Source organism: Stegodyphus dumicola, chromosome X2 (genome assembly GCF_044657685.1).
Source record: "Stegodyphus dumicola isolate Sdum_Otavi_A_Nest chromosome X2, ASM4465768v1".
In the NCBI taxonomy this organism is placed as follows: Eukaryota; Metazoa; Arthropoda; class Arachnida; order Araneae; family Eresidae; genus Stegodyphus; species Stegodyphus dumicola.
The window spans coordinates 185,364,039-185,383,763 of NC_140781.1; the positions used below are offsets into that span (position 1 = coordinate 185,364,039).

Below are 19,725 nucleotides of genomic sequence, written 5' to 3' on the forward strand. Positions count from 1 at the left end.
TTTACTTGTTGTTTACTTGTAGAGGCATTAGGTTAATTGGAAAACCCGGAGAGATGAAAAATTAGCAATGCCTTCGCCGGGAATCGAACCACGGACCTCTGGAATACCGGCCCAGCGCGCAGAACCACTACACCACGAAGACTCGCCAAGAAGGTAAGAGAAATACCTTATATACTTATTATTTAATTATGGCAAAGCACACTAGGGCTATCTGCTTAAGGGGAGGGATGCCATCGTGGAGGACTTTCTAAGGGAACTGACTCGTATTATCCGCAGTTTCACTTATCCCCGGTTCGTGGGCTGGCAGAGGTAAAAAAATTGCCATACGAAATTCCCGCAAGTTTTGTAAGCTATAAGTTTTGAAATTTAAACGAATTAACAACAGTTCATAATACAGCAAGACTATAACAGCCCTAATGCGCATAATGCTGTCTTAAGAGGCATCTGGCTGCTCTTGATAAGGGGCAGTATTCCTGGATACAGAGAACGGTAATAATCATTGCGGAATCTAATTTATGTTCCGGGATTAAAAGAATTTCCTCAGACTCTGAATACACAACCCATCTTAATGGTCATTAGTATGTTGATAGGGAATCTCGAATCTCATTGACCAGAAAATATATAACTTTTCTTTGTTTCTGTAATCATACATTTCAACGCATGCCTTTCTTCCCTCCCTCAAACTTGCTACTTCTCTTACTTGCACCATTCGCCCTATTGTCATTAATACCATCCTATCACAGGTGTCTTGCGTTTAAAATTCTTAACAATTATAATAATAAGAACAAAACACAAATAACTATTGTTGTTACAAGTGGCAGGAAAGCGCTAGTATACTAGCAATGAATTAGTACTCATTAAATGAATCATCATTTCAAGATATTATTTTATGTTTTACGGTGCAAGAAATACATTTTCTCCCTTTTCACTCGCCTTTTGTTGAATAAGTTAAAATGCCAGAATCCCTTACTTTCATAAATAGTAGAAAGAATCTAATATATATCTATTACGTCTTATTTCTTTATTAGAACAGCATGTAATACATTATTGTATACAAAAAAATTTATTATTACATTATTTAATGCTAGTGATTTCTTATTTGCATAATTCTTCAATTAAACTTAACAGTAATTATGTATGTCACCCGAAAATTCTGCTTTACATATCGTTCGCTGTTATCCACGATAAGCCTCGGAACTCATTACCTATGGCTACGGGGACATCACTTTATAAATGATATATATCAGCGATTCTCCCCCGGTGGTACGCAAGAGAAAAATAGGTGGGACCCAACGAAACAAAACATTCCGATGTTATTTCTCAAATAAAGAAATCGCACCTGAAACTAAATTATTCACCGCTTCATTCACCGTGAAGGTCTAGTAGCCAAAACAATCCCCGCAAACCTGAAAATCATTTTGAATCTAGCTGTGTAAATTGTTATCTTGAAAGACGAGCTTTAATTTCAAGAATATTTACGATTTTATAGATGAGCAGTGAACATGAAACGCTTTTGTTACATTCCGAAAAAAGGTGGTTATCCAGAGGCCGTCTTTTTGAACTTCGACCAGAAATTAAAATTTTCCTTTGTGATTCGAAATTTGAATTGCAAATAAGTTTATTTAGTAAGTTATGGATGGTTATGGAAGGAAAGTTAAATGAATTAAATTTAGGATTGAAAGGACAAAGTGGTTACCATTAGAGATAAAATAAATGCAATCATAAAAAAAATCGAGCTAAAAATGAAAGAATTGTATAATAAAATTTTGAGCTGTTTACCACTTTTAGAAAGTTTTCTAACCGGAAATAATTGGAAAATAAAAGAAGAAGAATTACCATCCGACATTAAAAATCATTGTTTTTCATTGATAAAAAATTTTAACATATATTTTCCGAAGGATTATGAACAAGAAAATTGGATTAGGAATCTATTTTGTTCAAATGCATATGGAATTTTATCTCGTAAAGAAAAGGAACAATTAAAAGAAATTTCCTGTGAGCGAACTCTAACTGAAGATTTCAAAATTACTACATATGTTAACTTTTGGCTGACCCCCCCCCCCTGAAAAAGAATTTAAAGGCATTTCAAATAAAGCTATGAAATTTTTATTTCCTTTTTGCACAACCTATTTGTATGAATACGGATTTTCTTCCACGTTACATTTGAAAAATAAATACGGATCGTAAATAAAAATAAATCGTAAATAAACAAAAATAAATCGTAAATTAGTGGATCCTAATTTACGATTAAAACTGAGTGAAGTAAAACCAAACATAAAGAAATCGATCTTTTTTAAACAGGCCCAAATTTCGCTAAATTTTAGAATTAAAGTATTATAACTTAAATTTTGATAATTAAAACGCTAACCAATTTTTAATCTAATTTTTTTATATGTGCATATTTACTACAAATAGCCAATAGGTTGTGCAAATTGCAAAATATATTTGTTTTACTATTTCTATTGAGAAAATAAAATATAATCATTGCAAAATGCAGTAGTGGTACTAAAGTTTTTCAATTTTTTTTAGATGGCACGCGTTAGTCAAAAGGTTGAGAATCGCTGATATACAAGCAATAAGAAAATACTATATACAGCAAACGATTCTTACATCCTAGAAATGAATCTTAGAATTATAGCATTTTAGGATTAGAAAGTAAAGTAAGCACATACTAATTTACAGTAAAATGAAAGTTTCCAAACACACTTAAAAATCTGAAACTATGCAGTGCTAAGTTGAGAAGCGGCAATAGAAATTACAATATTATATGCATTAAATTTAGACAAAGCAATCACCTCATATTTTGCATAGATTTTAGTCAAGACTCTTCAAGGGCAAACGAAGCATTTTCGACATCAGAAGCAAAAAAATCAGAAACAGGCATCAGGTGGCAAAGACATCTGCGGGGAGATGAAGAGGGAACTGTAGTTGTTTGCCCTCGAAATCGATAGAGTTTTGACTAAAAAATCTACATAAAACACAAGGTTGTTGGTTTGCCTAATTTTATTTTTTATTTTGGCGTGTTTCTCTTCTCTCTTGATTATATATATATATATTTGTAATAATAAAATTCCATAGTCAAGAATACACTTAAAATTCTAACTGTATGTTCTTTTCATTTTTAATGGCGATGGTCTCTTATTTGAAAGTACGTGGAATTAAATCCACAGCCCCGTAGTCAAGTTTTTTTTTCCCGCCTTTTCTACACGTACAGTTATAGAATGGTCTGGAATTTTAAAGCGAACTGATTGGCTGACGAGGCTGACGTCATTTTTTGGAAGCTCCGCCTTTCCAGAGGCTATAAAAAGACTCGCAAAAGAATATCGGGGCTTTTTCTTTAATGCTACGATGCAGTAAACTTCATACAAAAAGTTATTAGTAATTCTTTTTATTTACTCTGGATATCTGATTTTGTAACTGCTATTTAAACTTATCGTCTGATAATTTAAGCTACGACTACATTTATGATTCTTCACCAAGTCTATTTATTCCGGACAAAAGCTGGTACATCACACACATATATATATATATAATAATAATAATAATTTTGCCTTCTTTTTAAAATTACTCTTATGTCATTTATTTTTAATGAGGGAGTTGAGAATCTTTCACATCATTCATAATTAAGATATAGAACAGGAGTTCTTAACCGAGGGGGAATTCCCCTTAGCAGGGAATTTCACAGTTTCAGGGGAGGATGCGGTCAGCCTTTTATTTAGCTGGTTCTAGTTGATGAACAGAGAAAACCTACTTTTATTCAAATTTTGCTATTTACCAAAATCTTGCATTGCACATCTGGGAGAAAAAAAAATTAGAAACAAAACTGATTTTGATTGCGCCCAATATTTGGAACTGAGAGCCAAAGTTTTATGTCATTAGCAACTATAAATTCAAGCTCGTAACTTGTTTCCTTTCCTCTTAAACATTTGATGGATAAATCTTAAACTTTAACTTGAGAAAAATTTTTGTCAACTGTATTTTACAAATCAATAAATAAAAATAGACGGTTGCCTGAACGAAAATATTTTTTCCCCTCAAATGCGCTTAATTTTTTTTACCTACAAATTTATACTAATAATACATCCCATATACACTATTTTTAGATCCATTTATGTCCTTATGTTTATTTCCTTTATTAAATGAAACTAATTATGGGAGTAACAAAACTTTCAACTGAAAATAAATTTTTAATGAACTTATAAGGTATTTTCTCCTTCGTTTCTGGATGTCTTCGTGGTGTAAAGGTAGCACACTCGGAGAGTATTAGAGAGGTCCAGGTTCGAGTCCCGGCGAGGGTATTGCTTATTTTTCATGTCTCCTGCTTCAAAAAATAATTATGATTCTACAAACTGATCGAAGCAATTTGATGTGCAGAATCAGTTGATATCTACAAAAAATTTATAAGTGATCTCATTTGCACGTCCCGTAAATTTATACGTTCTGTTAAATTAAATAAAGCTAAAAACAACGAAAACTGTAATAATTGGGAGGCAGAATATGAAATGCTCTACCCCCCTCCCCGCGTATACGCTCTGACAAAAAAATCAGCTACAGTAAGGTAGCAATTACCCAATTAAACTAAAAGTTAGGATTTGTGACGTACGTCTACAAACTATCATACGTAAAATAAATGTGATATAAAGATGGTAGTATAGAAACTAAAAAGAATCGTAAATGATTAACCGCTGAGGTAAATAAATTGCATTTTCCCGAAATCCATTCCTGTTATTACGCAGCGGTACATTACGTAGAAACTTAGATGTAACAAGAAAATGTTCAACTATACACGTATTTCTTACTTATGGTGCTTTAAACTACATTAAAAGTTTGACGCAAAGGTTTCGCTTTTAAAAGCAACATAAACAAGCTCTGTAGTTGATGAAAATTATTTGCAACTAATGTTAATGCATTGCGACATTATGAATTATTTACATGAATTATTTACATACCATATTTAACGTGGTAACATTAATAATTAATATGCATGAATAACTGACGTTAATCCAATCAATGTGCAGATTACGTTATTAATTTGAAGTATATTTATCGGCAATAATGTTATGAAATTCCAAGGAATTACGAAACTCATTCATAAAATGCATTATGGGAAGTTTCAGAGAATAGCAAAGTGTATTTACTTACCTCACGACAGGTTCCGCATATTTTTGTGGCGTGCAGTTTAAATAGAAATAATCCTGTTTCAAAATGTGAGAAAAACGTAGGCTAAAACGCAGTACCGTTTTAAGATTGAAAAGAATTATTTACTGTAAAGCAAAGAATTATAATTTGCTTAGGCGTTTACTAAGCACCATCCTAATTATCAGAACATTTTTTTCAAAAATTCACTTGGCATTTATGAATTTCCATGCTTCATTTAGTCAGCACTTTCTCTACGTTGCCAGATTTCAGAACTCACAGGCGGAAAAAAAAAAACACTTTTTTTAGACTTCAGTCTAGATTCAGAGATTATCCTTAGGGCTTTTGAGGAATTTGATCAATTCACGATCAAATAAAATATCCTTTTTTTTCAATCTTGTTTGTTCAACGCAAGTTTTCACTTGAAAAATAAATTCTTTGTTATTTTTTTTACAAATTATTAGAAGCAGTTCAGCCATAAGCACATTTCATAAACAAAAGGCGATTTATTCTCTGGCAGTCTGTTTCACAAAGCAAAACATATTAACAGATCACCTCGCTGTAAAAGCAGTTCAAAATTCATCTGAAACATATTCGTTGCTTAACATTATTCATTATCTTTGACTTCGAAGACGTGATGTAAATTATTTTATTTTGTACAGCTTTTGGAAATATCAAACAGTTCTAAAACAGTTGAACAGAGAAGTGGTTCTTTGCAGTGCTGGAAATATATTTTGAAGTTTCTGCATCTCATCAATCACAAAACTTCTACGATGTCTTTTGCGTTATTCAAAATCCTTGTGTATTCCTTCCCTTTTTTGCAATATTCACCTAAGGAAAGAAACTTGTTTTAATTTTCTGCAAGAATTAACATCTACATAAATTAACAGCATTACAACATCAGAAATTATAAAAATTTCCTAACTGGTAATTAAAAAAAATGCTGCTTATTCAATAAACAAAATTTAGTTTAGAATAAGTTTTTTTTTTTAAATAGAGTCAAATATATTGAATATAACGAAATTTAGAAATTTTAAGCCGTTAGATGGACAAGGTAAAAAAAAAAAAAAAAAAAAAAAAAAAAAAAAAGATTGTTTAGATTCGATAATTTGATTATTTGATTTTCCATAATTCCATAAACTACCATATTACGCTCCGGCATAAAGTTTTAAGAATATGGAAATTTATGAAAAATTTAATTTAATATTAATTTGATGTCAAATATTGCTTAAGGCAAAGAACAAGAAAAATAATTTGTATTATAAATACTAAGCGATTTAATAAGCTAAGATTAACGGTTAAAGACTTCTCTGACTTACCAGACACTGGCGTTTTTCAGTTCTTTACCTTTGTTAACATATGTCATAAATTGTTTTTTAATCTTCATGTTACATATCAAAATTGCTAATTCAATCTACAATAACATTTTAAAAGTCAAAGAATTTAAGTTTTAGTAAAATTAAGTAAATTGATAGATTAAAAGAAATACATACCTTTGTCTGGTCCACTACATAAGTCCTGATTATGGCTGTCTTTATTTGACATCCTGCTTTGAAGTGCTGTTCTGAAATAAACGGTATGAATTCTGACGCTCGTCGTTTCAATCCATAAAAGGTGGAAAATTGTATAAGAGTATCTATTACTTTCGCGAAGAAATATCAGTTACTGTAAAATCGTACTTTTCCAGATCATTAGCTCCACTAACATCTAACTGCGTTCGTAGACTTCGCAGAATTTAAAATCACCATCATTTTCTCTATTCTGTTTATTTATATTTAAATACCCAGAGTTAAAAACTAATTAAAAAGTAAATCTATCAATCTGCAAAATATTTTGTATTTTGTACTCAAAGTAATATACTTCAAAAAGCTTCCTAAATTTGATGCATGTTTATCAGAACTGGTTTTTAATCTTTATTATTACTCTAATATTTGTTATTAACATCATTTTCCTCTTCTTACTTTTTGCTTATTAAAATTTTTATGTAGTATCCGAGCTACCTGCATCAATCAATGCTCCTCAAAATTGCATTTTGCAGGAAGAACTCATTTTGAGACACGCACGTAAAGAAAAGTTTGATAGGAGAGAATGAAAAATTTAGACCAAAAATTTTATCAGCTTTAATTCAGCGCCAAACAAATTAATGTTTTAATCTGATCTAAAATAAAATTTCTGCTAGTTCTTAAATTATTTTTATTACTGTATACAAAGATTAGACTGCATTTTCAGTATTAGGCTACCAACATTAAACTTTCAGTTACTAAAACAAGCATACTTTGTAGTAGGCAATTATAATGATTTCTTTGTGTCGAACTCACCTTTAAAGTTACTTCACAAGTTCACATTAATACCAGTTTGGAAGATGAAACAAAAATAGCAGACAAGTGAACCATGACAAAGAATGTAATTACCACTTACCTCTCATACCATTCACTACAGGATGTTAAAAATGAGATAACATCTATGCGGTGACATTTATATCCTCCTCACGTCTTTAGATCAGAATCTGTCTAACTGTACAATAAGTGAATACTGGACGACCGGTAGATACTTAGACTAACAGTTACTCACAAGAAGAAAAAAAAACAGTTCTTAATGGGCTTTAATGTTGTGTCATACATTGCATTTCTCTTTTTTATTTAGTTTAATACATGTTCTTACAAACAGAAACTCAAAAATAAGAATTTGTGTTTAGTATTTTGTGTTAGACAAATTTCTTTTGTTCATTAAATAGATGTCATTCTCAAAAATCCAATGTAACCAAATATATAGTGATGTTCGAGAGATAGAAAATACTTAACCCTGATCATGTAATATGTTACAAGTACCAAAAAAAAAAAAATTCAAATTTTATTTTCTGAATTCATTATTTTGGTAAATATATTCCAGAACTGTGATATCATCTAAACAAAGAAAACAGTGTTTGTGCAAAAAATAAAAATTGGAATAGTTTAACCGCAGTGAATGGAGAAACAAAGTACTACGCAGAAAGCGGATATTGTGCTCTAATATAATATACACTAAATAAGCAAAATAGTCGCACAACTTGCTATTTAATACAAATATGAAATCTACTATAGGCATAGTTCTTATACAAGCATATATTGGTGATTAAACATTTACCATAATTCTAAATTTCAGAAAGATATTGTACTACATAATATTGCAGCATTATTTGAATTACAGGGTGTATTTCTTGAGCCTAAACTGCAATATTTTCCATCGGCTGACGACCGTCTACTCTCATCTTGGGCGAATATGATTCAAACTCCCGGCACTTTACAACTCTACTTGTCAAAACATAAACAGACGCCACGTGTACTATTTTTGTACCTAACCCAGGCTTTTTTATTAAGCGAAGACATCTTAACAGACTCAGTGTTGGTGATTTTAAGCGAATAGAGAGTGACTTAATGTAGATCATACCGGAATCATATAGTATCAACATGTTATTGTATCATTTACATTGCAGATATTTTGTGCGACTGTGGGAAAGAATTCTCTGTAGCTATCTGTAAACGATTGAATGAGCATTGGTTATACACCCAGAAACCTGTAATACGTATCTCGCTTGTCTGCAGCCACTGTTGCAGAAGACTGGCTTCTTACTGTGCGCTACCAGGGATGACCACTGACCTGACATTTAAGCAAATGTCTTCCAGTGTATCGTCATCCTGGCAGATCGAAAATCTGAGCGTGAAAATGGGCGGCATTAACTAATGTAATTAATGAAGATTTACGAAATACAGGGTCCACATAAATGCACAAGATTTATAACATATTTACACAAGGTTCGCTGCATAAATATACAAGGTTCTGGTGAGTACATTCATTGTATAAACTAACACATCCATTGCATATTTTCATATAATATTTACGTGCTATTTTCATGAGCATCAATGATTTCGATGTGCGCTTATGTAGCCCAGGAATCCTTATTAAAATTATGTACAATGTGGGACTGAGTTCAGACAAAACTGCGAAACATTATACATTCCAAAAACGAATACGAATATACGAAACATTATATAGTCCACATTTACAGTTCTGTATGACTCCTTGCTGCCTAGTTTATAACATACCTTGAATGTTATCATTATAATGATGGCAGTATCATAATCTGGTATGTTATCATGAAAGATTCAGTGCGTGGCTCCAAATTTTCGAAGGAAAATTCAAACAGCAAAATATATCCTGGAAATGTGCGTCATTATTATTCCAGGTACTTCAAGGGTAAAGCGGAATCCAAATTATTTATGAATGAAAACGCAAGTGCAGAGAGAGCTGATCTAATGGGTAAATATTGGAAACACAGGACATCAAGCGTCTGCATTGGCTATTCTAGAGGGACGGTTGGAGGACTTCAACTAGATTTCTAAGCGTTCTAGTTCTAGAAGCACGAGACGGCATTAGTGCAGAAGACCTTAAAACAGCTGAACCGTTTCTTACCAGCAATTCCAACTCGTAGATAGGCGCAGTCGTTAGGCAGAGTTATCAGACATCGTGCACTGAACTTACATCGTGCTCACTACAGAATTCTGTGGAAAAGCAAAGGCATCCTTGCCTTGTTTCAAAGGAGCTGCTTTTCTTTTTCTCTCATAATAACTAAAATTGCTGGACTAATGATAGCTTTCATCCCACATTTCTCACTACTTTTTTAATACTGAGTGTGGTTGTCCACATATTCGAAAACTTCTGGTTTCTGTAATACGGTGACAAGCGGAAAAAAAATGTCATTTTTAATTTTTTAACACTTATATGAGTGTCTATAGACAAGCACAATCATCCGTACGTGTAATAACAGTATATCACATAATTTCAGCAGTGTGTATGTTTGTATATAGGTATGAACAGCTGAATTTGGCGTTGTAAAGAACGTGGGAGACCTTTGCAGTAAGCTCGCACTTATATTTACACCTTACCTGAGAAATACATCATTCATTCGTTTTCACTTTTGAAGAAAAGAGTTAAGTTTCTTTCCTGTTTTATTTGAGCAACTTTTAAAATAAATTCTCTTAAAATTGCGTGCAATGTTGTTTACTTTCCCTCCCATGCAGGAGGAATTTTTTTTTTTTTAAATACATATATTAATGTGCAAGCTTTCAAACGTTAATCTTGGATATTGAGTATGTAATAAGGTTTAAGCAGTTCTCAAATAACTACTATTTTGGAAAGAGCATATAAGGTATTTCTCCCGCCTTCTTAACATGCCATCCTGGTGCAGTGGTCAGCACACTCGGCGCGTATTCGAGAGGTCCGAGGTTTGAGTCCCGGCTAGGGCACTGCTCCTTTTTCATGTCTTCAGCATCAAAATAACCTCACCCCTTATAATTTAAATCACTCTTTACATCAAATTAATCGAGATTAGGTTCAAATACAAAAGGCGGTTTCAATTCTTTGGTGACACATTAAGTAATAGTTCCAACAAGGAAATTCGTTTTGCCTTCTAACGCTTGTTATGACCAACCTTTATGAGGTATTTCTCCCGCTTTCTTGGCATGCCTTCATGGCGAAGTGGTCAGCACTCTCGACGCGTTTTCGAGAGGTCCGTGGTTCGAGTCCTGGCGAGGGCACTGCACATTTTTCAAGTCTCCTGCTTCGAAATAACATAATGACTCTACACCTTGAATATAAAAATATATATTGTTGGCGTTCAAGCGACAAGAATCAGAGCAATATTCATAAATTTGCCCTTTTCTGTACTTCTGCAACTGAAGAAAGCTCTGTATTTAAACCTTTGAAACTAGTCCTGCAAATTTAAGAACATTATGCTGATTCTTGTTGCCTTAACATTTACAATAATCGTTATTCGGCGTATTTAACTCAGTTACAAATAAATTTTGATTAAGATAAATATTTAGAAGATAAAGCGAATCAAATTTCTGTAAAATCTATTATTGTACATTTCAGAAGCATCTTAAGAACGCAACGTGCCAGAAAAGAGCAGGATTAATATAGTATATGCACAGCTTCATCAAACTTATTAAAATAATTTCGTTATGATTAACATGAAACAGATCAAAAAGAAACGCGCAATAAGTATGTGAAAATATATAACAGGAGTAACTTAATATGGAAAATATGATTACAAATCAGAAAACAAAAACAGAAATTTCAGAATACACAAGCACACGCAAGAAAATGGATATAAGACTATACGAGACTAAATATGCTTTACCTCCGTAACAGAATCCGAGAATTTTTATGTATCATAGCACGAAATGCCAGTTTGAATTGAAAGAGCGTCATTTGCGTGGAACATACATTTGACCCTCAGAACCGCAAAGCGTGGTAGAGAGAACAGCCAACAGGTCTTTCTCCAGTTATGCTCATTCACGCTTTATTGCTAATGTGTTATGATAAAGCTAAAACTAAGCATCAGATACGCTGTCATTGCTCGCTGATTCACTCATGCAAAACTCTGAGAATCGGTATTTTCATCAGTATCAGACAAGTTAAATCCAGGATTATTGCGATTATCCTCTTTCCCTTCCTCTATGACATCCCTGCCTCTAAATAATTTTTTTATAATAGTATTTAAAGTCCGTTACAAATATAAATTGGCCCACGTTTATTTTCTACAGACTCGTGATCTAAAATTTAGCAGATTTGAGAAAGATCTAATGATGACACATATAACTTTATGACATAATTAGCATTTTTTATAGTTTTGGTAAACCCTCATGGTACATATTTTGACATTTTTGCAAGCAAACATGAATCCTATTCATTTTACTTTTTGATAAATTCTTTAAAATTTGCAATGTAAATTTCCCCTTCTCTTTAAATGAGCAAAACCCAGACGTATAAATTCACTTCCAAATTATGTTAACTTAGGTCTCGTAAGTTTAGAGTTTGTAAGATTTTCACTCTGTAAATCTCAGTTACTGTAGAAAGTAACGAATCTTAAGAACTAGTTAGCGAATAATCGCTTAAGTTTGTGTGACAAGAAACAACAAGATGGAAGGGTAACTAACTCTTTATTATTTCAATAAGATTTAACAAAACTTCGTCTTGGAGTGTACAGTCAAAGCCGACACTTGGGCTTGAACTTAAGAGACTAAGAATTAAACTAAAACTAAGATTAACTAAAGAAATATAGCCGAAGCTATCAAGTTTCTAATGCAGTTGGCCCCTTAAACACCAAATGACTGCAAAGCTATCAAGAGCCTGAGTACGGCCGAGCGTAATAACAGCTTTGAGAGATAAGAGTGGCCAAAAGGCAGACGGGCGTAAATCAGAAACGCTGATTCTCTCTTGCTCAGACCAAAGAACTTCGCGGTTAAATACCGCTCTTCCTCATTATGTATTCAGACGTGATTCTAAAACTACGTTCTGGTCGAAAGTAGTAAGTTGAAGTTAAGAATTTGACAGGAAAGGACCTTTAACTGTTAATAAAATTAACATAATCCTTACAAGTTAAAATATTAAGATTAACATAAAACTGGAAATATAAATATTATCAGATTTTCTGCAAAATAAGAAAGTGTTTATGTTACCACTTAATATATCCAACACACGTTCGGTATCTCGCACTTGTTTCTGTGGAGCACATTTATACGAAATAACTGTAATGATTTTGTAGCTAATCACAACTCCTAAACACTACGTAACTGAGCAAATGGAAAAACTTCCTAACAATGTGAGTTCATGTTGCATAAAAATTAACTGGCAGAGTTGTAATAATTTAATTAATAGAACTATAATAATTTCAAACTAATATATTAACTTATTTAGCGTTGCTTGATGGAATTTAGCATAGAAGTAATAATCAGTAGATATAGTTTTTTACTTAGAAATATACGAGATGTACCATCGACAGAAAAATATATATTCAATCGGGATGTGATCGCAATTAAAGGAAATAGTAATAACGGCTTATGACATAGTGTTTCTGAAAGCATGTTTCTCCCGATAATGCTTATCAATTAATAAGTAAAAAAAAAGTAAATATATAAAATTCGATTTTAGGAATACTCGGTTGAGACTGCATAGTTAAATTATGCCCCTACCACTTACATACATCGTAAATTACATTACAACTGATCTTATATGCACCATAAATTATTCTTATATGTATGATAAATGGGGATTACGTCCCTAGTTTTATGTGCGATAAATTATATTCCGCTCCTTTTCTGTCTAGGATAAACATATACATTTATGTTATAGATATTTAAGCCAACTGACATTAGACGAATCACCTAATTGGACGAAAGGCAGTGGTGAAAGAATGGGTGTGGGGCAGATCTTATCGTTGGCCGAAGGTTCACCATTTAGAATGGGAGGGGTGACATCTTGTTATCGTCTTGTAAATAAATTACCTTTTTTATTATTATTATTATTTTGGTTTTGCATTTTTAAAAGAGCTCCCAGTTCCTTTTGTTCAAAAACATTTCCATAGTAAAGTACTGAGAATAATGCATCGCTACTGACCTGAAAATAAAAATAAATTACCTATTCTATGACTTAGAGAGAGTTGAGAGTAGTTCAGATATATTAACTTACGCTCACAACGTTTATGCAGAATTCTGCCACAAGTATTGGCAGCCGCGTGATCTTCGACGAGGAATAATATTTTATATGTATATTCTGCACAATATATATATATATATATATATATACTTTGAACACAAAAAAGAGGGGGAGCACAGTTCTGCATCCCCCGTTCTACTGGGTCGATTGACGAAATTTAGCTTGCCTTTTTTAATGCCTCGAAAGCGCAACTTAAAATATACATTAGCTATATATATAGCATTGTTCTGACATGTGTATTTTGGTATAAAATCGGATTTTCTCTAAAACGACATAGCGATTTTTTGTAGAGTCATTGTGTTTAATTTAACTTTGTAGAGTCATTAGGTTTATTTCGGAACAAGAAACTGAAAAATGTGCAATGCATTTAACACGTGCACAGCAGATCGTAATTAAAAAAATACAAAATGTAAATATATATTACAGTATAAAAGTGTAAATGCCAAGAGAATTAGTTAAAAATGAGAATACCTTATGTGTATGTGTCTCACAAAATAAAACCTAACTAGTATATATTTCACGCAATAAAAGATGTCAATATTTATTCGCATACTGTATGCGCAGCAGGAATTGTATATGTAAAAGCTACGTGTTGAAGAAATTGTAGTAATGATCATTAAATTTTATTTCATATTAAAATTTATGCAAGTCAGAGTAAAGACCAGAAACAAGACGGGAAAGCTTATCAATAAGGTTGTCTTTGAGTTTCAATAGAAAACAGACCTATGTTTTAGCATCATTGTTTTTTATAAACTTAATAAGTGCTTAAATTGAACCGGAGCCAGGCTCTTTTTATTAACTGAGAGGTTTCATAATTTCAAAATAAGCAACAAATAAGTTGAGCTGCGGCTTATTTTTGTGAAATTGAACCGCAGTAAATCCTGCGTCTTTTTAATTCAAAATTTGTTTTAGGAGCTAATGAGACTGATATCAATGCAAGCTAATGAATGTGTGCTTGAATTTTGTGGGAAGAACAAAACGCGCGGGGAATACAGAGTAGCTGGAAGAAGGAATTGGTCATAACCAAATTACTAACAGTTCAGGAAATAAAATATGTATGGGCTGTACCCACTCTGTCAAGAAAGATTTTGTTAAATTAGAAATCAAAATAAAGGAACAATTTTACGTGAATTCGAAGATATTTTATCTTTGATACCATGCATGAAATCTGTGAAATCATTAATTTACCCATCTTCTACGTAACATGTTATTTTAAATAACTTTTATGATGTAGCTAATTCAAATTATTACGCATTAATTTATTATTAATTCATTATTTTCTTTGTCGTTTTACACTTTATTTTATTTAAATTATTTATTACGAATAGTTTCATTTATTATTACTTTTCTCACTTTCCAGATTGCCTTCCATACGATATAGTACCTAAGACTCGCGGAATCTTTACCCAGGGTTTTATAAATTAACCCCCCAAATTTAAGTAACCCAATAAATTAAAAAGTAATTTCTTTTATTCGTATACATATATATTAAAGTTGTGAAAACGTCCTCCTAAAATTCTCAGAATACGGCCATTTTTAGATCTCTTTAAGTGGATATGCATTGAATAATATCGTATGCTGAAGAAGAAGATTGTATGCTCAATGTTGCTTTTAGTATCAGTTTGATGATCTGTTAAAAGTGTTTCAACTTAGTAATCTCTCACTTTCATTCGTTTACACCACATCTGAGCATGAAATCATAGTGTGGAATGAGACTTTTGCTATTCTTCTGCTTTTCAGGTTGCGTTGGAATTTGACAGCATAATTTTGTTCTAAAATTATACTTACGATGAATTCCCTATATATAAGTTAAATATTTCGGTTAGATTTTTCTTTTTCGTTGTGTGCGTGTAATAATGTAATGAATGTACAGCTTTATCCTCATATACTGTGTTGGAAAATATCTTTGGGATAATAATAAATTCACTTGATCGAGAACTGAAGCTCATTCCCCCCCATTTCTATAATAAGTGAAAACATTTGTTGGAAATATATACTCACAACAGCGTTTAAATAATATATTTCCATAACAAAACAGTTTTAATTGTAGAAAAATTAATAATGCCTGTGGAATGACTTCAAATCTCGCCTTCAGTTTCTGAACTTCAGCTGGCTAACTAAAAAAAATAAATAAGCAAGCACCGAAATTCTTCACCTTTTTGACAGAACATTTATTTGTCTTTTCATTTTAACATTTTCAGTATGTATCAATGCAATGTCCCGATCGAAATTCACTTATGAACAGCTTTTTATAAGGCAGTTCAGCTATCCTCTTTTATTACATCGTAGTTTATTGTGTAAAGGGTTAATGCCTTCGCACATTGCACAAAATTACCAGAGTGAAAGCTCGCGATAAGAGAACTGATGTTAGCACACAATTTGGCGTCAGGACACGACCCTATGCACTAGTTCAATTGTTCATAACATGAACCATTTTGAGACTTACTCATAGCCATGTTCTGGGGGATTTACAGAACAATGAGCGTGTATAAATACCTCTCTTGCAAGGATTTAGATCAGGTTGGGAGGATTTTAAGGCTAGATACATTGATGAATGATATACTTATATTCATGCAGCCGATGTTCTGGATTTCCAGTCTAAAAGTGTTGCCCAGAAGCTCAGCAGGTGTGTGGAAATCGGTTAGGAAATCTACGAGGATCTCCGTCTGACACTGAGATAATTGCTAACAATTGAAAAAGAGAGCCTTGCAAGTCACGAGTATTCATGTTAATCCTTTAATTTTCGAACAGATAACTATTATTAACTTTACCTGCTGCCTCATCTTTAAGAGAGATTATTATTCTTAAGCGTAACTTTCGAACTGAACAGTTACTTTTGGAAATCAAGGTTCGCGATAAAATTCTGAATAGGATGGTTAGTTTATTAATTACTAGTCGCTACGCGACCAACTTTCGTCAGGCTTTTAAATGTACCTGAGAAAATATACGTCCTCTCGACAAACGTCGAGTATCCAAGAGAAACATTAGATTTAAAAACTGCACAGAATTATCGCCCTCATTTTTCCGAGTGGCAACAGTGTTGATATAATGAGAGAGAATTATCGATTTGATGCGATTTCATCAAAACACATAAAATCAAAAACAAAAAAACAAAAAAAAAAAAAAAAAAAAATTAAAAATTAAAAATCTCATTCGAATTTTGAAAAAATCGCTTCGAGATGCACTGATTCTTGTCTAGATGCATCCCCTATGTACAAAATTTTCTAGCCCTGGGTCCATTAGCTTATACGCGGCATGAACGAAAGGCACACACAGACAGACTCTTCCTTTTATTTTATGTAGAAATAATAGAGTACGGGAAACTATAAACTTTCGAAGAAGTATTTGAATTTAACTCTACCATAGTATTTATGTCAGAAGCCGCTTACATAGAAGTTTAAACATTTAAAAATGCTCAGTCACGTTTCGTTTCCTCACCATAATTCATTTAAAGTAATTAATTTGCATACGGAAGTAGAAGATATATTTGTTGTTACAAGTGTTTATAAATAATTGACAGGTACAAAGCACCCAGAAGAAACTTTGCATATATGCAGATAGCAATAACTCGTAGTAACGCTTAAATTTCAGCATAATTAAAACATTTCGTTTGATTGATATTACATCATAACGCATTCCGTGCGTCTTTACACAAATAAGTTAAAAAACAGTGTAGAGTCATTAGGTTATTTTTATAGCAGGAGTGATGAGAAATGAGCAAAGCCATCGCGAAGAATCGAACCTCGGACCTCTGGAACACGCGCCCAGCATGCAGACCACTACATCACGAACACACGCTAAGAAGGCGGGAGAAATACCTTATATGCTTTCCCTTTTAAAGGACGACTGGGGTTTTTAGGGCACCCACTCGCCAAATTCTGGGTGAGGAGAACCAGCATCCACCACCCTTTTAGTTCGGGCGCCACTGTAGAGACATTACGTATTTTTTTAAAGCAGGAGTGATGAAAAATGAGCAACGCCCTCGCCGGGAATCGAACCACGCACCTATAGAATACGCGCCCAGCGTGCAGACCACTATACCGCGAAGGCACGCTAAGAAGTCGGGAGAAATGCCTTATAAAAAATTACCCCTGTTATTTTTTAAAACTCGTAAGTATAGACCCAGGCCTAGAAAATTACCGCTGATGCTCTGATCCAAGCAGAATTACCTCATCATAAAGCGTGCAATCGTTAATATTCAATAATTTTAAATCTACCGCCAATTCAGGTGATGCTCTTGCTTAATTTTATTAAATTTTACACTGGTATGTTTCTCTCGCGATTTGAAACGTTCATCTTAACATTTTAAATTATATAACACTTCTATAACCACTGCACTCTTTCTATTCCTGACAAATACTGTTACAAGGCGAAAATTACTCGTTAAGCATTGCTATTCAGGAAGACAAATATTATGATTTAACATTTATTAAGAAAGCGAGACCTATACAGTAGTAACCAGATTATAAAATTAAGTCATTGGAAATGTTTCCAGTCAGAACTTGAAAACATAAATAATAAAGGGAGTGGGAGGGGAAAGAGAGACCTCAAAAGCTTACAGAGAAAATATTTTTATGGAGGACATTCTAAGAGAAACTGGCAGATATTTATGTTGCACATGAAGAAAACAACGAAACAGGAATGAATATAAAAATATAAATAATTAGAATGATTAGGAGAGAGCATGTCTTCATGTGTATATTTATGTTGCACATGAAGAAAACAACGGAACGGGAATGAATATAAAAATATAAATAATTAGAATGATTAGGAGAGAGCATGTCTTCATGTGTATATTTATGTTGCACATGAAGAAAACAACGGAACGGGAATGAATATAAAAATATAAATAATTAGAATGATTAGGAAAGAGCATGTCTGAACCAAGCCGAAAAGAATATTTTAGTAAGGCTGTTGATCCAGATATATTATATAACTTTTAAAAAGAGCGGTATATAAATCCTGTACAACCATATACAACAGCCATACTACGTACAGCCAGGAAGATATCTGGAATATAGTATATAAGATATTTATTAAAGTTATAAGAAGCTAGGCCAGTACCTTTGTAGTACTACAGGTAATTAGAGGTATCGCTAAATCTAGTTTATTTAGTACAAGAAGATATTTGGAATAAGGTAATATTCTTAAATGAAACTAAATTTAGCATTTTTAATAAAAAAAAAGAAAGGAAGGAAAACATTGTAACTCCCAACATACGAAGAGAAAAGCATAATACGTAGAAAAAGGTGCGCTTGTATGGAGATATATGTTGTTGTTGCCAGCCTCACTTGTCTGACAATGGTCAGCACAAGCCCACGACATTCATCATGGCAAGGAGTCAAATGCTCCTGTCATTGACAAGAGCCTTAAGCACCGTATAGATGACAGTCTGACTTTAGCTCAGTTCCACTCCTAATTTTGAGAGAGAGCACGCCGGAAGGACGGGTAACAGGGTTTCCTCTCCCTTTTCCCCTACCATCAGCCTCTCGAAAGAACTTTCGGCTCGCCACATATGTATAGTGCCCCCTACCGCACAGACACTACGCATTTAAAAACATCCGTGCTTTCTCCAGAATTCGAACCCGGGCCCTTCGGTAGAGCAGTCAGAATCACTAATCACTATTCAAGCTGGAAGGCCAGATATGTGTTTACTTAGGCCAGATATATGTTTACTTAGGACAATATTTTTACTTAGGACAAAGATCCATAACATAGTCACTTTTCAAGTATGGTATCGTATAATGCTCCTCGTCTCGGTATATTTCAACTTCAAAGGTCAGATCTCAAATCCTTAAAACATTTATGGTAAGAACTGTAATAAAGACTGCGAAAATTTAAAATAATTTAGCAATAAATTCAAAAGAAAAAAATCTGAAAGGTTTCAGATTTTAAATTACGTCCAAAGGGGCGTTTTTTTAACGTTTTGTGTGTTACCTTTATTTATTAAATATCATGTTCTTTGCACTTAAACCATAAAATTCAGTTCAATAGCAAAGTCGCAAAATAATTTTAAAATTACCATATCTTTAGAATTTCCGATACACAGTTCCG

At 32.9% G+C, this 19,725-nt stretch overlaps 1 protein-coding gene across 2 annotated transcripts in view; it reads right to left on the reverse strand.

Annotated features, from left to right (window-relative positions):
* Positions 1–19,725, reverse strand: part of Cad96Cb (protocadherin Fat 4-like Cad96Ca) — a 146,276-nt gene that overhangs the window by 112,886 nt on the left and 13,665 nt on the right. Inside the window, exon 2 of one of the 2 annotated variants that reach the window (XM_035375964.2) lies at positions 5,143–5,967. The exons of the other annotated variant lie outside the window; for it this stretch is intronic. The gene's annotated coding sequence lies outside the window, so the exon portion shown is untranslated. The remainder of the gene's footprint in view (positions 1–5,142; positions 5,968–19,725) is intronic. 2 annotated transcript variants of the gene reach the window in all.